Source organism: Pleurodeles waltl, chromosome 5, assembly GCF_031143425.1.
Source record: "Pleurodeles waltl isolate 20211129_DDA chromosome 5, aPleWal1.hap1.20221129, whole genome shotgun sequence".
Taxonomy (NCBI): Eukaryota; Metazoa; Chordata; class Amphibia; order Caudata; family Salamandridae; genus Pleurodeles; species Pleurodeles waltl.
Window position 1 is genome coordinate 1603641898 of NC_090444.1, and position 14210 is coordinate 1603656107.

Here is a 14210-nt window from a genome sequence, read left to right on the forward strand (position 1 = left end):
CACCCGGGGAAAAACATGCTGTTGAAAAAAAAGATTGAAAAGCAAAAGTAGCGTTTCACTGTCTCTCTGTAAAGTGACGCTAATGTCTTTGTGTGTAAATAAAACCAACCTGGCCACTTTGTGGCAGCCGTGTCTTGTTTTATTTATGTCGTTATTTATTTATTCATTCCGTTTTATATTTCTGTGGTATTTTATTCCCTGACTCCCCCCCCCCCCCCCCTTTTTTATTTTTATTTTTATTGTCTTCTGCTCAGAGGCTTCACTTCTGGTGGAGAAAAATGTCAGAAAAAGACTGCATCTTCAGCAGTGTTTTGTTTTTGGATCCATTTCCCAGGGGTAGCGAGTGATGGCAAAGAGGCAAAGCAGAGGGCAAGAGGCCTTTCTTCATCTACCCGTGTTTTTCAGCAAGTGAAGAGGAGCGAGATAGAAAAGAGCAAGATAGGAAAGGAAGGAGAGAGAGAGAGTGTGAGAGAGATAGATTATATATATATATATATATATATATATATATATATATATATATATATAGGGGGGGGGCAGCTGCCTTTGGCAGAAGAGAAGAAGTGGACACTGTCCAGGTCTTCTCCAGGCAGAAGGAAAAGACAGAGTCCTTTTCCTTCTTTGCCCGCCCCCAGTCCGTCCACGAACGGCCGAGCCTTATCTATAGGCCTAAGCTCTGCCTAAGCAGAGTCCCTGGCGGGCGAGGAGCCGGCCGCTTGCTGCCAGGCTGCTGTCCAGGGGTGGCCCGACCTTCCCACCCAGGGGCTGGACCCAGTGGACAGGAAGGGGATGGGGCATGCAAAAACTAGAAACTGGGCAACGTGGGTATGCTAATGGACGCATAATGAGGCGACTGCTGAGAACTCTGGGAGCCGGGAGACACCCTGACGCCAGGGCCTCTTTTTTCCTTTCGCCACTGGCTGAGCTCTTGCCAAGAGATGGGGAAAAGAGGCGAAAGGCCCGTCAACGGTCAAGGAAAGGACGACCCCAGCCCGAGTCAGCCAGGGAGACCGGCCGGTGAGGTGAGAATTCTGCCACCATTCGGGTTATCGCTTCTCAGCCTTTTGGCTAAGATCAGTGTTTGGTTTTGAACCGACTGCGTGAGGGGGATGAAGGGGGAGGCTTTTTTGCAGGAGGACGCTTTTTGGGGCGATCCTCCGGGGACACTGGGCCTTCGCTCCACGGCTTGTCCGTGGCAAGGCTGCGTGTGCCTGGGGGAGACCCCGAGGTGAATCCCTGTACCTGGAGGTAATTCCCAGGTTTGCCGATAGAGGGACGGGCTGAGGATTCCTGGCATGACCGGGACCCAGCTGATGCCCAGACATCGGTGAGCTTGGGGAAAGCCCTCCAGGCATCCCAGGAATTTTTGGAGCTCACGCACATAGCTGCGTGGAGCAGAAGGTTCTGACACCAGAGTCCTGGTGTCAGACTGAGAGTCCCAGGGCGCACTTTGAGAGTGCATGGCCTAGGGACACTCAATTGGAAGATTTGGAGGTGTTGGCACCAGAGTCCTGGTGTCAGAGTGAGAGTCCATGGGCGCACTGTGATTGTGCTCGGCCTAGGGACACTCTTTTGAGGGAATTGGATAGTTTGCAGAAGCAAACCTGCTTGAGGTATCTCACACCACCCAGAAAGGAACACCTGACCCAGGTCAGGAAAACAGTGTTTTTTAATACTGGGTACAAGAGGGTGGGGTTTGATTCTGAAAAGAGGAGAAAAGTGGTGAGAGTCCCTGGGCGCGCTTGGAAAGTGCTCGGCCCAGGGACATTCACTGACCAATACGGACCCACGTCTGGGACACCAAAAACAAGGCCCAGATGAGCTTTTTAATAAAGTAAGGAGCCACAAAAAATCTCCAAAAACCATGGCAGCCCCTAAGAGCTACGCAGCAGCCGCTGGCGGTAGCAATAATGGAAATAATGGGAAAAACCAAAGGAATGGAAACAACACATTTACAGGGATGAAATTCTCTGTTCGCTTTGAAATATTGGAGGAAGCAAAACACAAGAGGAGCATGAACCACCTTATGGACATCGTTTTTAAACGGGTATTTGGCATTAAGCCTGATCAGATCAAATGTATGCAAGACTTTAGAGTCAGGGGGCTATTTGACATAACATTCCAGAGCGAAAATATTTATCAAGACTTTATTTATAAATTAAATCAAAATAGAGAAAACAAAGATTTAGAAGGTTATGTAATCACCCCACTTGCAGCACCAAGAGAAATCCCAATGACGGTGCATATGTTTAACCCTTTTACTGCACCGTCAGAAATAGAGCATTTTTTGCGCAGATACTGCCAAAGTGTTAGAGGAGGGAGTGAAGTCAGGAATGAATGGGGGGTATGGAATGGAAAGAGGAGATACATGGTAGTACTCCAAAGGGATGATGAAGGGATTGGAGGTACAAAACACCCACCTCTAAACTTCACCATAGGGCCAAATAGGGGTTTTCTGTACTACCTAGGATAACCCATGTTTTGTAAAACTTGTTTCCAGTTTGGACATATCAAAGAGCAATGTTCAGGGGATATTTGCAGGAATTGTGGCACCAAAGGGCACATGGCCCATGAATGTAAGGCCCCCAAAAAATGCAATTTATGTGGGGAATTATCTCACCTTTATAAAAATTGCCCTGCAAGGCAAAATCTCTCTGATAAATCAAGAGTGGAGAGTTCAACTCAATTAGACCAAACAGGGCCAAATGAGATAAGCCCAACCATTAAAGATCCAGCAAAGGGAGGAAAAAAAACCACCATACCTGATATAAATGCGAGCGAAAGTTTAGAGATAACCTCACAGCCCAACCCCCAAATTGTCATCCCAGAAACTCCAGAAAGCGAACTAGTACAAAAAGAAAATATTATTGAATCAAGTGCTCAGAGCACAGACTCTAACAAAAAAATAGAAAGGCGGCATGAAATTGACTTGGATCTAGAATATAATCAAGAGTGGCTTTTTGCAACACCATCAACTGGGTCCACTCATGTAACACAAACACCAGAAACATTATTTTCAACAGAAGAGAACATGGAAGAAGGGGAGGTAGAATCTAAGGGAGATGATCAACCCAAAAACAGAAAAGTCACCAAAAAAACAAAAAATACAGACCCCAAAGAAACTCTAAAAGACAATTTTTTAACTGATTCAGAAGAAGAGATGCCTACTGAACAGGGGTCTAATGAAAGGGATGTTGAAGCCTCACCAAGGCAATCAATGAGACAATTAGAGAGGTTAAAAAAAAGGAAAGACAAAAGGAACCAAAATTCGTCTGAAGAAATGGTTCAAAAAAGAAATAAAAGAAAAGCAACATCGCAGAAAAATGATATTAATTCAAAAATAACCAGTGTTTCTGGATCCAGGTACAGTGTACTCCAGGAGCAATCAGACACAGAAGACCTTCCTTTAGAGGGCCTGTCTGAAATTACTAAGATTTCTTTGGAGGAGGGGAAGTCTTTTAAAGATTTTCCCCCTTACATGGGAAAAGAAGAAGAGATAACATTTGAGGAGAGCCAATCTTTGCTCCCTCAGGAGATAATTGATATTGATTCTATAGAATAATAATGTAAACATGTATGGTTTCTACTTTTTAATGGCTATTACTTTAGCCACCCTAAACGTCAGGGGTATTAGACAGCAGTCCAAAAGAGCTGCTGTCTTCAATTATTGTGAAAATTTGAAGGCTGACATTATTTTTTTGCAGGAGTGTGGCATTCCATATGCTGAAGATTACTCCTTTCTAAAAAGAAAATGGAGACAAGGTCCATCATCCTGGTCAGGAGGTGGAAACAAAAATGCAGGAGTAGGCATTTTATGTAAAAATAAAAAAAATTCTATTTTGCAGGAAAATGTAATTTCCCCAGGGAGAGGTTTGTCCTGTAGCTTAAAGGTGAATGAAACAATTTTTAAAGTCATTAACATTTATGCACATGCAGACAAACAGGAAAGAAATGATTTGTTCAATGAACTAACATTTTTTGTTACAGGTTCACAACCCACCTTTATTGCAGGGGACTTTAACTGTATAAGAGCCCCACAAGATAGAATAGGTTCAGCGACACATTATAAATTAGATATTTCTTCTAAAACCCTAAATGACATAATAGACAATTGTTCCTTACAAGACACTTTCAAATCATGTAATCCTAACAACACAGGGTTTACATGGTTATCAGGAGATGGGAATACCACTTCTAGGATAGACTATATTTTCACATCAGAACATATTAACTGTCCTGTAATCTTGAGGATAAACATTTGTCAGCACCACGAGAAATCCCAATGACGGTGCATATGTTTAACCCTTTTGCTGCACCGTCAGAAATAGAGCATTTTTTGCACAGATACTGCCAAAGTGTTAGAGGAGGGAGTGAAGTCAGGAATGAATGGGGGGTATGGAATGGAAAGAGGAGATACATGGTGGTACTCCAAAGGGATGATGAAGGGATTGGAGGTACAAAACACCCACCTCTAAACTTCACCATAGGGCCAAATAGGGGTTTCCTTTACTACCTAGGGCAACCCATGTTCTGTAAAACTTGTTTTTAGTTTGGACACATCAAAGAACAATGTACAGGGGATATTTGCAGGAATTGTGGCACCAAAGGGCATATGGCCCATGAATGTAAGGCCCCCAAAAAATGTAATTTATGTGGGGGTTTGTCTCATCTTTATAAAAATTGCCCTGCAAGACAAAATCTCTCCTCAGACAAATCAAGAGTTGAGAGTTCAACCAAATTAGATCAAACAGGGCCAAATGAGATAAGCCCAACTTTTAAATAACAGGCATATGGGGAAGAAACATCCACCCTACCTGATCCTACCGTTAGCGAAAGTATAGGCAAAACCTCACAACCCCAGACCCAAATTGTCATCCCAGAGACTCCAGAAGAAAACTTGGTACAAAATGAAAAAAAATAAGGAATCAGGTGCTGGTGCCACAAATTCTAATAAAAAAACAGAAAGCCGACCTGAAATAGATCTAGATTTAGAATATAGTCAAGATTGGCTTTTTGCAGCTCCAACAACTGGGTCCACTCATTTAACCCAAGGGCCAGAAACTTTCTTTTCAACAGAAGAGAACATGGAAGAAGGAGACAGTAAGGAAAATGAACAACCTAAAACCAAAAAAGTTACCAAAAAAACCAAAAATAGTGATCTCAAAGAAAGTTTAAAAGAAAATTTTCTATCTGAATCAGAAGAGGAGATGCCAACTGAGCAGGCTTTTAATGAAAGGGATTTTGAAAGCTCCCCAAGACAATCAAAGAGGCAACTAGAAAGATGGCTAAAAAGGAAAGAGAAAAGGAACCAACAGTTTTCTGAAGAGGCAGTTCAAAAAAGAAATAAAAGGAAAGCAACATCACAAAAAAGCGATACAAATTCTAAAATAACCGTTGTTCCTGGATCCAGGTACAGTGCACTCCAGGAGCAATCCGACCCAGAGGACCTTCTTCCAGATGCTCCTTCTGAATCCTTTTCCAATCCTTTAGAGGAAGGGAAGTCATTTAAAGATTTTCCCCATTTTATGGGAAAAGAAGAGGAGATAACAATTGAGGAGAGCCAATCTTTGCTCCCTCAGGAGATAATTGAAATTGATCCTGTCGAATAATAATGCAAAAACATGTATGGATTTTATTTTCTAATGGCTATTACTTTAGCCACCCTAAATGTCAGGGGTATTAGACAGCAGTCCAAAAGAGCTGCTGTCTTCAATTATTGTGAAAATTTGAAGGCTGACATTATTCTTTTGCAGGAGTGTAGCATTCCATATGCTGAGGATTACTCCTTTCTGCAAAGAGAATGGAGACAAGGTCCATCATCTTGGTCAGGAGGTGGAAACAAAAATGCGGGAGTAGGCATTTTATGTAAAAATGACAATTTTTCTATTTTGCAGGAAACTGTAATTTCCCCAGGGAGAGGTTTGTCCAGTAACTTAAAAGTAAATGAAACAGTTTTTAAAGTCATTAACATTTATGCACATACAGACAAACAGGAAAGAAATGATTTGTTCAATGACCTAACCTTTTTAGTTACAGGTTCACAACCCACTTTTATTGCAGGGGACTTTAACTGTATAAGAGCCCCCCAAGATAGAATAGGTTCAGCTACACACTATAAATTAGATATTTCTTCTAAAACTTTAAATGACATCATTGACAATTGTTCCTTACAAGACACTTTCAAATCATGTAATCCTAACAACACAGGGTTTACATGGTTATCAGGAGATGGGAATACCACCTCTAGGATAGACTATATTTTCACATCAGAACATATTAAATGTTTATCCTCTAAATTACAAGACAGTTGTTTAACTGATCACCACTCATATCCAAATGTGAAATACCCACACACAACATAAAAGGTCCAAGTTATTGGAAGCTAAACACCACTACTTTACAGAATGAAGAGATCATTGCTTTATTTAAAGGCCAATACCAGATATGGCAAAAGAAAAAAGGAGATTTCCAAAGCTTGACTTTGTGGTGGGATTTCATTAAAAAACAGTGTAAATTATTTTTTACACACATTGGAAAGCAAAAAGCAAAAGAAAAAAGGAATGAACTTTTTGATTTAAATGAAAAACTGGCACTGTTGGGTGAAATGGAGGATGCAGGGGTAAATGTTAAAAAACATGTAATTGAGACAAAAAACGCAATACGGAAATGGTATCTGCAAAAAGGGATAGAAACCATTTTCAATTCCAGAGTGAAAGAATTCGAACAAAACGAAAAATGTAATGCTTTCTTTTTAAAAAAATCAAAACAAAATAACACCCTGTTTTCTTCTTTAGAAAATTTTGAAGGTAAACAAACATCAGATATAAATGATATGTTACTTCATACTCATGCTTTTTTTTCTAAAAGGTATCAAGAAAAACAGATTGAAGAAAACATTTGTGAAGAATTCCTGGACGACATCAATCAATCTCTCTCAAAAGAGTCACAATCCTTCTTGAGTAAACCCTTTGATGGACAAGAGTTTTTGGAAGTTTTGTCCAAGGCCCCTAAAAATTCATCCACTAGCCTGGATGGGCTCCCATGGGAATTCTATAAAGTTTTCTGGGGTACCATTGCACAGCATTTTATGAAAATGTTGACAGAGGCAATTTCAAACAATAATTTACCGGTGTCTTTTTTACAGGGAACAGTTACCCTTTTACACAAAAAGGGAGAAAAACATAATCTAAACAATTGGAGACCAATCACTCTGTTGAATGTAGACCGCAAAATATTCAGTAAGCTTTTAACCAATAGAATTTAAAAAGTGTTATCCTCTGTAATACCCCCAGACCAGACCTGTGCAGTACCAGGGAGGAAGGTCTGGGACAGCCTTATAACAATTCGGGACGCAATATGGATGGCGGTAAGAAATGACTCACCATTGGGAGCTCTATCTTTAGATCTTCAAAAAGCCTTTGATAGCATCTCTCACTCCTACATGTTTAAGGTTTTAACAAGGATGGGCTTTCCACAACATTTTACACAAATGATTCAAATGCTTTACCATAATGCTGCAAGTTCTTTCCAAATCAATGTTTTTTTTTACAGGTGGAGTTCCAATTAGAACAGGGGTCAGACAAGGTGTCCCCTCTCACCAGCACTCTTCATCTGTGCTTTGGAACCCTTGCTGTCCACTCTGAGGAAAGACAAAGTGATAAAATGGATTTTTGTTCCAGGAGCAGGGGGAACACCTGCAAAATGCATTGCTTACATGGACGACATAACAGTCCTATGTCCAGACATTCAATCTGTAAGAAGAACAATTTTGCATGTAAACATTTTTTTCCCAAGCTTCAGGACTTAAACTTAACATGGAGAAAAGCAACTGCCTAACAATAGGTAGATGGGACAATCTAGCACATATACAGGTAAACACAACAACACAACCTATTAAAGTGCTAGGCGTCCTCTTTTCAAAAGACACTTCTGGTTCAGTCAATTGGGATTCGGTTATAAACAAAACACAGCAGAAGCTAGGGTTGTGGAAAACTAGATCTTTAACCCTAGTTGGGAACATTTTGGCAATAAAAGCAGTGATCTTACCTTTAATTCTATATTATGCAATGATTTTCCCTCCACAGAAGCAGATTTGAAATAAACTACAGAAACTGTTGTGCGTCTTTTTTTGGTCATCCAAAATGGAAAAAATAAAGAGAGAAATTGTTTTTAAATCATTAAACAATGGAGGGAAGGACTTACCAAATTTGTACCATTTCACTATGACAAATTACGTATTTCTTTGTCTAAATGCCATAAAAGAAAAAAGAAATATAACAGCATGTTTTGTAAAATATCATGTAAACAACATTTTTTGAAAATATAAACTTGTACCTCCAGATAATGCCATTCCAAATGCCTTTTTTATCCCAAAGATGTATAATGTGATCGATATTTTTTTTTAAAACCTAAGATATTTAAATTTGGACTTGGATGATTTTGCCAACAAAAAGACTTTCAAAGCAGCCATCAAGAGGACCGAGATTCTTTCCCCAGCAAACAATCTCAACGAGGAGCAGTCAAAGAAAACATGGAAGAAAGCCAACCACACTGAACTGACAAACAGCCAAAAGGACTTATGTTGGCTAACAATTCATAAAGGACTTCCTTTAAAAAGTTTTCAGCATAACAGAGGCCTGTCAGCAACACCAAGATGCCCACGGGAGAATTGCCACGCAGATGAGACGGTTTTACATTTTCTTTGGAACTGTTCCTTTGCACAAAAGACATGGAAAACAATTGGACCCTTGATAAAAGGGATATCGGGACAAAGATCTATTGATTATGAACTCATTCTTTATGGAATCTCTTCTTCTTTGGCAAATACAAAAGACTTATTACTGTGGAAAATTGTGTCATGTATTAAAGAAGGGTTATTGATCACTAGAAATTTAGGGATATATCAACATAAACAGTTTACAATTAAAGATTGTATTAAAATAAGTTTAGATAAATTAATGACTTACTACTGGGTGGATTATAAATCCTATGGTAAAGATGAAGCAGAAAAAAGATGGAGACAAAAAAATTGGAAGGATTGGGTTTCTTAAAAATCGAAAATCACAGTTTTAGCCTTTTCAGATACTTTACTAAATTTGACTCATTATAAAAATGTTACTACCTGTATGTAAATAGAGAAATTATGCAAAACATGGATATTTTTTAAATGTGACCTAACAGATAAAGGCATGACAAGTCATATGTATCACCACCCGTATGGTTCGGGATTGGTTAAAATGTAAATATGTACTAAAATTTCAATAAAGACTATTTTTACAAAAAAAGAAAAAAATCTGTTCTTATCAGTTTAATATCTGATACGTCCTCGATCTGGGGACCATATATTAAATAGATTTTTGGACCAGGGAGATGGAATAGGAGCTTGCTCTGTCCAATCCATGCATCAACCTGGTATTGCAGTACCTCCAGGAATGGTGCACTTCCCCACCCGGGGAAAAACATGCTGTTGAAAAAAAAGATGAAAAAGCAAAAGTAGCGTTTCACTGTCTCTCTGTAAAGTGGCGCTAATGTCTTTGTGTGTAAATAAAACCAACCTGGCCACTTTGTGGCAGCCGTGTCTTGTTTTATTTATGTCGTTATTTATTTATTCCGTTTTATATTTCTGTGGTATTTTATTCCCTGACTCTCACCCCCCCCCCCCCCTTTTATTTTTTTTGTCCTCTGCTCAGAGGCTTCACTTCGGTGGAGAAAAATGTCAGAAAAAGACTGCATCTTCAGCAGTGTTTTTCTTTTGTTTCTGGATCCATTTCCCAGGGTAGCGAGTGATGGAAAAGAAGCAAAGCAGAGGGCAAGAGGCCTTTCTTCATCTACCGCGTTTTCAGCAAGTGAAGAGGAGCGAGATAGAAAGAGCAAGATAGGAAAGGTAAGAGAGAGCGAGAGAGAGAAAGATGGGGGGGGGGCAGCTGCCTTTGGCAGAAAAGAAGAAGTGGACACTGTCCATGTCCTCTGTGGGCAGAAGGAAAAGACAGAGTCCTTTTCTTTCTTTGCCTGCCCCCGCCCGTCCACGAACGGCTGAGCCTTATCTATAGGCCTAAGCTCTGCCTAAGCAGAGTCCTGGGCAAGCGAGGTGCCGGCCGCTTGCTGCCAGGCTGCTGTCCAGGGTGGCCCGACCTTCCGACCCAGGGGCTGGACCCAGTGGACAGGAAGGGGAGGGGCATGCAAAAACTAGAAACTGGGCAACGTGGGTATGCTAATGGACGCATAATGAGGCGACTGCTGAGAACTCTGGGAGCCGGGAGACACCCTGACGCCAGGGCCTCTTTTTTCCTTTCGCCACTGGCTGAGCTCTTGCCAAGAGATGGGGAAAAGAGGCGAAAGGCCCGTCAACGGTCAAGGAAAGGACGACCCCAGCCCGAGTCAGCCAAGGAAGCCGGCCGGTGAGGTGAGAATTCTGCCACCATTCGGGTTATCGCTTCTCGGCCTTTTGGCTACGATCACAGGTAGGTTCACCTAGTCTGGGGTCTAGCTGGGAGGTCTGACTCTGATCACTAACACCGGAAGGTGCTGGGCCTGCGCTCCTTGGCTTGTCCGAGGCCAGGCTGCGCGCTAACTGGTGGAGGGGTTAAGGGTCCAGGGAGAACTCGCGATAGGCCATCTTGGGGGCTGGGACTCGTGTCTGGCTTGTCCGGAGCGAGGCTGCACCACCTTTGGGAAGCCAAACCTGAGGGACACCTGCATCACTGGGAAAAGCCACTACACATAGCTGTAGGGGACCCTGAGGGACTCCCCCTGCCGTCGCGGACCCCGAGGGACCCCCACTGCAGCCGTTACTTTGGGTCTCGCACACAGCCATGTTTTGTTTGGGCCCGCACCCTTTGTTCCCTCTGCCGTGACTCCAGGAGATTCCAGGCGGGATCTGGAGTTTTGGACCCCATCCTCGGCGGAGCTCTCGGAGAGCTGTGACCCCCCCCCACCCCCATCCAACGTTCATCGCGGTCCCGGAGTTCCGAGACTCCGCAACCAGATCGTGCCCCCCCACCAACCTTCATCGCGGACCCGGAATCCCGGGTTTCCGCAACCCGATCGCGGCTCCGTAGGGAAAGCCGTTCTCACCGCCTACACGGAAGGAAACCTTCGGCCCATGGTCCCAGTGCAGGAGCACTCCCGCGGTCGAAGGATCCACCTTCCCCACTGCCCCCCTTTGCAAATTCGGGGAAGAAACCTCCTCCCGCCCGCGGCTCCAATACCGGAGCACTCCTGCCGGTTGGAGGTCTCTGAGGACATCTTTGAGAGCTCTTCCATCCGCGATAGAGTGCAGGAGCACTCCTGCGGCGGGAAGAACACCCGCACTGACTCACCTGCCTCTGTCGGATCCTATACACCCTCTACCCGCGGACTGAGTGCAGGAGCACTCCCGCGGGCAGGAGGCTTTGTTCTCTCACACTCTATTGGAAACAGCGGTACAAGTTCAGGAGCACTACCGCTAGGGGAAAAAGCATTTGCCTGCTCTTGCATGAACACAGAGCGCCCTCTAGTGCTTCAGAAACAAAAAGAAAAAGACCAGCCAAACCGTTTTTTTCCTACCAAACTCCAGAGGACATCAGCCTCAAGGATCCAGCAGCCGCAGTTTTTCTTCCACAAAGTTCCAAAAGGTGAGCAAAACATCCCCTTCCCCACAAATCCTCCCCCCTCACCACTTATTTTAAAGGGCTCCTTTATCTCTGTGATTAGAACTTTCCCTTACCACCACATCCCTTTCTAGCACACACTTTCTTTCAAACCCCAGCTATGTGTGGTTAACCGAAGACATTTTGAACATTTTTGAGGAATCCTCCTCAACACCAAAAAAATTGCACCAGTTTGGAGTGCTATGGGCTCAGGGCCACAATATGATAAAAATGTCCCAAAACAAGGGCATATTACTATCAAATTTGAAATCGAAGAGAACGAAAGAAACATGAAAGGGGTACAATATATTGCCACTGAAATTCTTGAGAAATTATTTTAAGTAGGCATCGACCAATTAAGATGCATTCAAGATTACCCTAGTAGAGGGGTTTATGAATTCAATTTTATAAAAGAAGCTACGGTTAGCAATATTATGTATGGATTACTATTTAAAAAGGAAGAAGAAGCCATGAAAGGCGTTACAATAACTACTTCTGCAACCTCCAGGGAAATCCCCATCACAATTCATATGTACAATCCTTATGTACCAGATAACGACGCAGAACTATTTTTGATGAAATACTGCTCCAAAACAAGAGGTGGTTGGCACCTTAAAAATATCTTAGGAATATGGAATGGCAAAAGAAGGTACCTATGCACGCTCAAACCGGACGAAACAGGTCTGGGAGGGCTAAAACACCCACCTGCAACATTTTCAATAGGAGCAAACAAAGGTTTCCTCAACTACCCCAATCAACCTACATACTGCAGAGGATGCCAAACTTTTGGGCATACAAAAAGACAATTGTGACAAAGAAATTTGTAAAAATTGTGAAGAAACAGGCCACAAAACTTTTGAATGCCGACGACCTAAAAAATGCAACATTTGTGGCAGCGATAAACATTTATACAGATTTTGTCACCTAAGGCAAGCATCCTACGCTCAAATTGCTAAAAACTCAGGAGATCCCGAACCAAAAAATAGCCAACCTTTCACATTTATAGGCCAAACCTCAAACCAGCAAGACGAAATAGAGATAGACCATCTGGAAGCAATCACCAAAATAAGCTCAGATACCCTGCCAACAGAAGCAGAAAACACAACAAGCAGAAACATCCCCCCAATAGGAAACATCTCACAAAAATTACAGGAAAATCCCCCAAAAAGAAATGAAATTTCTCAGGAACCTAGCATTGCCCCACTTTCAGACACCCAAGTAGCCCTCGCTGTCCAACAAATGGAAAACGCCATAGGTCAATTACAACAAAAGAAACTGTACCTACACAAACCGGTATGGATGATGAAGGATGGCAACTCCAAAAGGGAGGGAAAAAGGAAAACATCCTACATCCATAAAGAAAAACTCAAACTCACGCCCAAAAAAATAGCACCAGAAAAAACCAGAGGCAAAAGCGTGAGCGGAAAGTTCAGCGTTCTACAAAACCTCTCTGATGAAGAGGAGGTCCCAGACTCTCAAGAGTCCACCAATCAGGCAAAATCTCAGGCTTCAAATTTGGAATCCACCCCAGCTCTCCCCACCTTCTCACCATTCCTAGGGGCACAGAAGAATACAGCCCTCTAACCCCCATCATGAATGGAGGCATGTCAGAAAATATGGATTCACCATGGTCACCATTATAACAAAAGACTTGACTATGACTTTAACTACCATAATAATGGCAATCACAATTGCCTCTCTAAACATTAGAGGTTTAGGAAACAACAACAAAAAATTGGCTGTTTTGGAATACTGTAAAAACATAAATGCTGATATCTTTTGTTTTCAGGAATGCGCCATAACTCAAAAAAGAGACTACAATGAAGAAAAAAAAAATGGTGGTCACTTGGCCCATCCGTATGGTCAGGAGGGGGCAACAAAAATGCTGGCATAGCGATTCTATGCAAAAATCAGGATATACAAATAGTAAAAGAAACTGTTATATCTGCGGGAAGAGCAATGATTGTAACTGTACTTTTAAATGGAAAAAAAATTAACATATGCAATGTTTATGCACCCACTGACAAAAATGAAAGAACTGATTTGTTTGAAATGTTAAAACTTTTTCTCACAGGCCATGACACTCTGTTTGTGGCAGGAGATTTTAACTGCATCATGCATGCCAAAGACAGAATAGGGAAATCCCCGTTTTACAATTTAGATGCATCCTCCAAATCCCTCATCTCTCTCACAACAGATACAAACCTTAAGGATGCATACAAAGACACACCAGGTTCATTTTTCTCATGGCATTCAGACAAAGGCACAACACAATCACGCATTGACTTCATTTTTTGCAAGAAATCAACAGAAACAATACATTTCACAATCACCCCAACTCCTTTTTCAGGCCACTCTACATCTATAGCCACTCTCAACATACAAATAATCAAAAACAAAAGGAAAAACTACTGGAAACTTAACACCTTACTCCTCCAAGATGAAGACGTAATCAAAGATTTCCAAACTTTCTACACCTCAATGCAAAACAACAAACACCATTTTGACTCCACAATGGAATGGTGGACACACAAAAAAAGAAATAGCCCTTTTTTCCCGAAAAAAGCTACACTAAAAAGCACA

At 42.1% G+C, this 14210-nt stretch overlaps 1 pseudogene; it reads left to right on the forward strand.

Annotated features, from left to right (window-relative positions):
- The first annotated feature begins 9266 nt into the window (after positions 1 to 9266).
- On the forward strand, positions 9267 to 9445 carry LOC138297600 (U2 spliceosomal RNA; annotated as a pseudogene).
- Positions 9446 to 14210: the final 4765 nt, after the last annotated feature.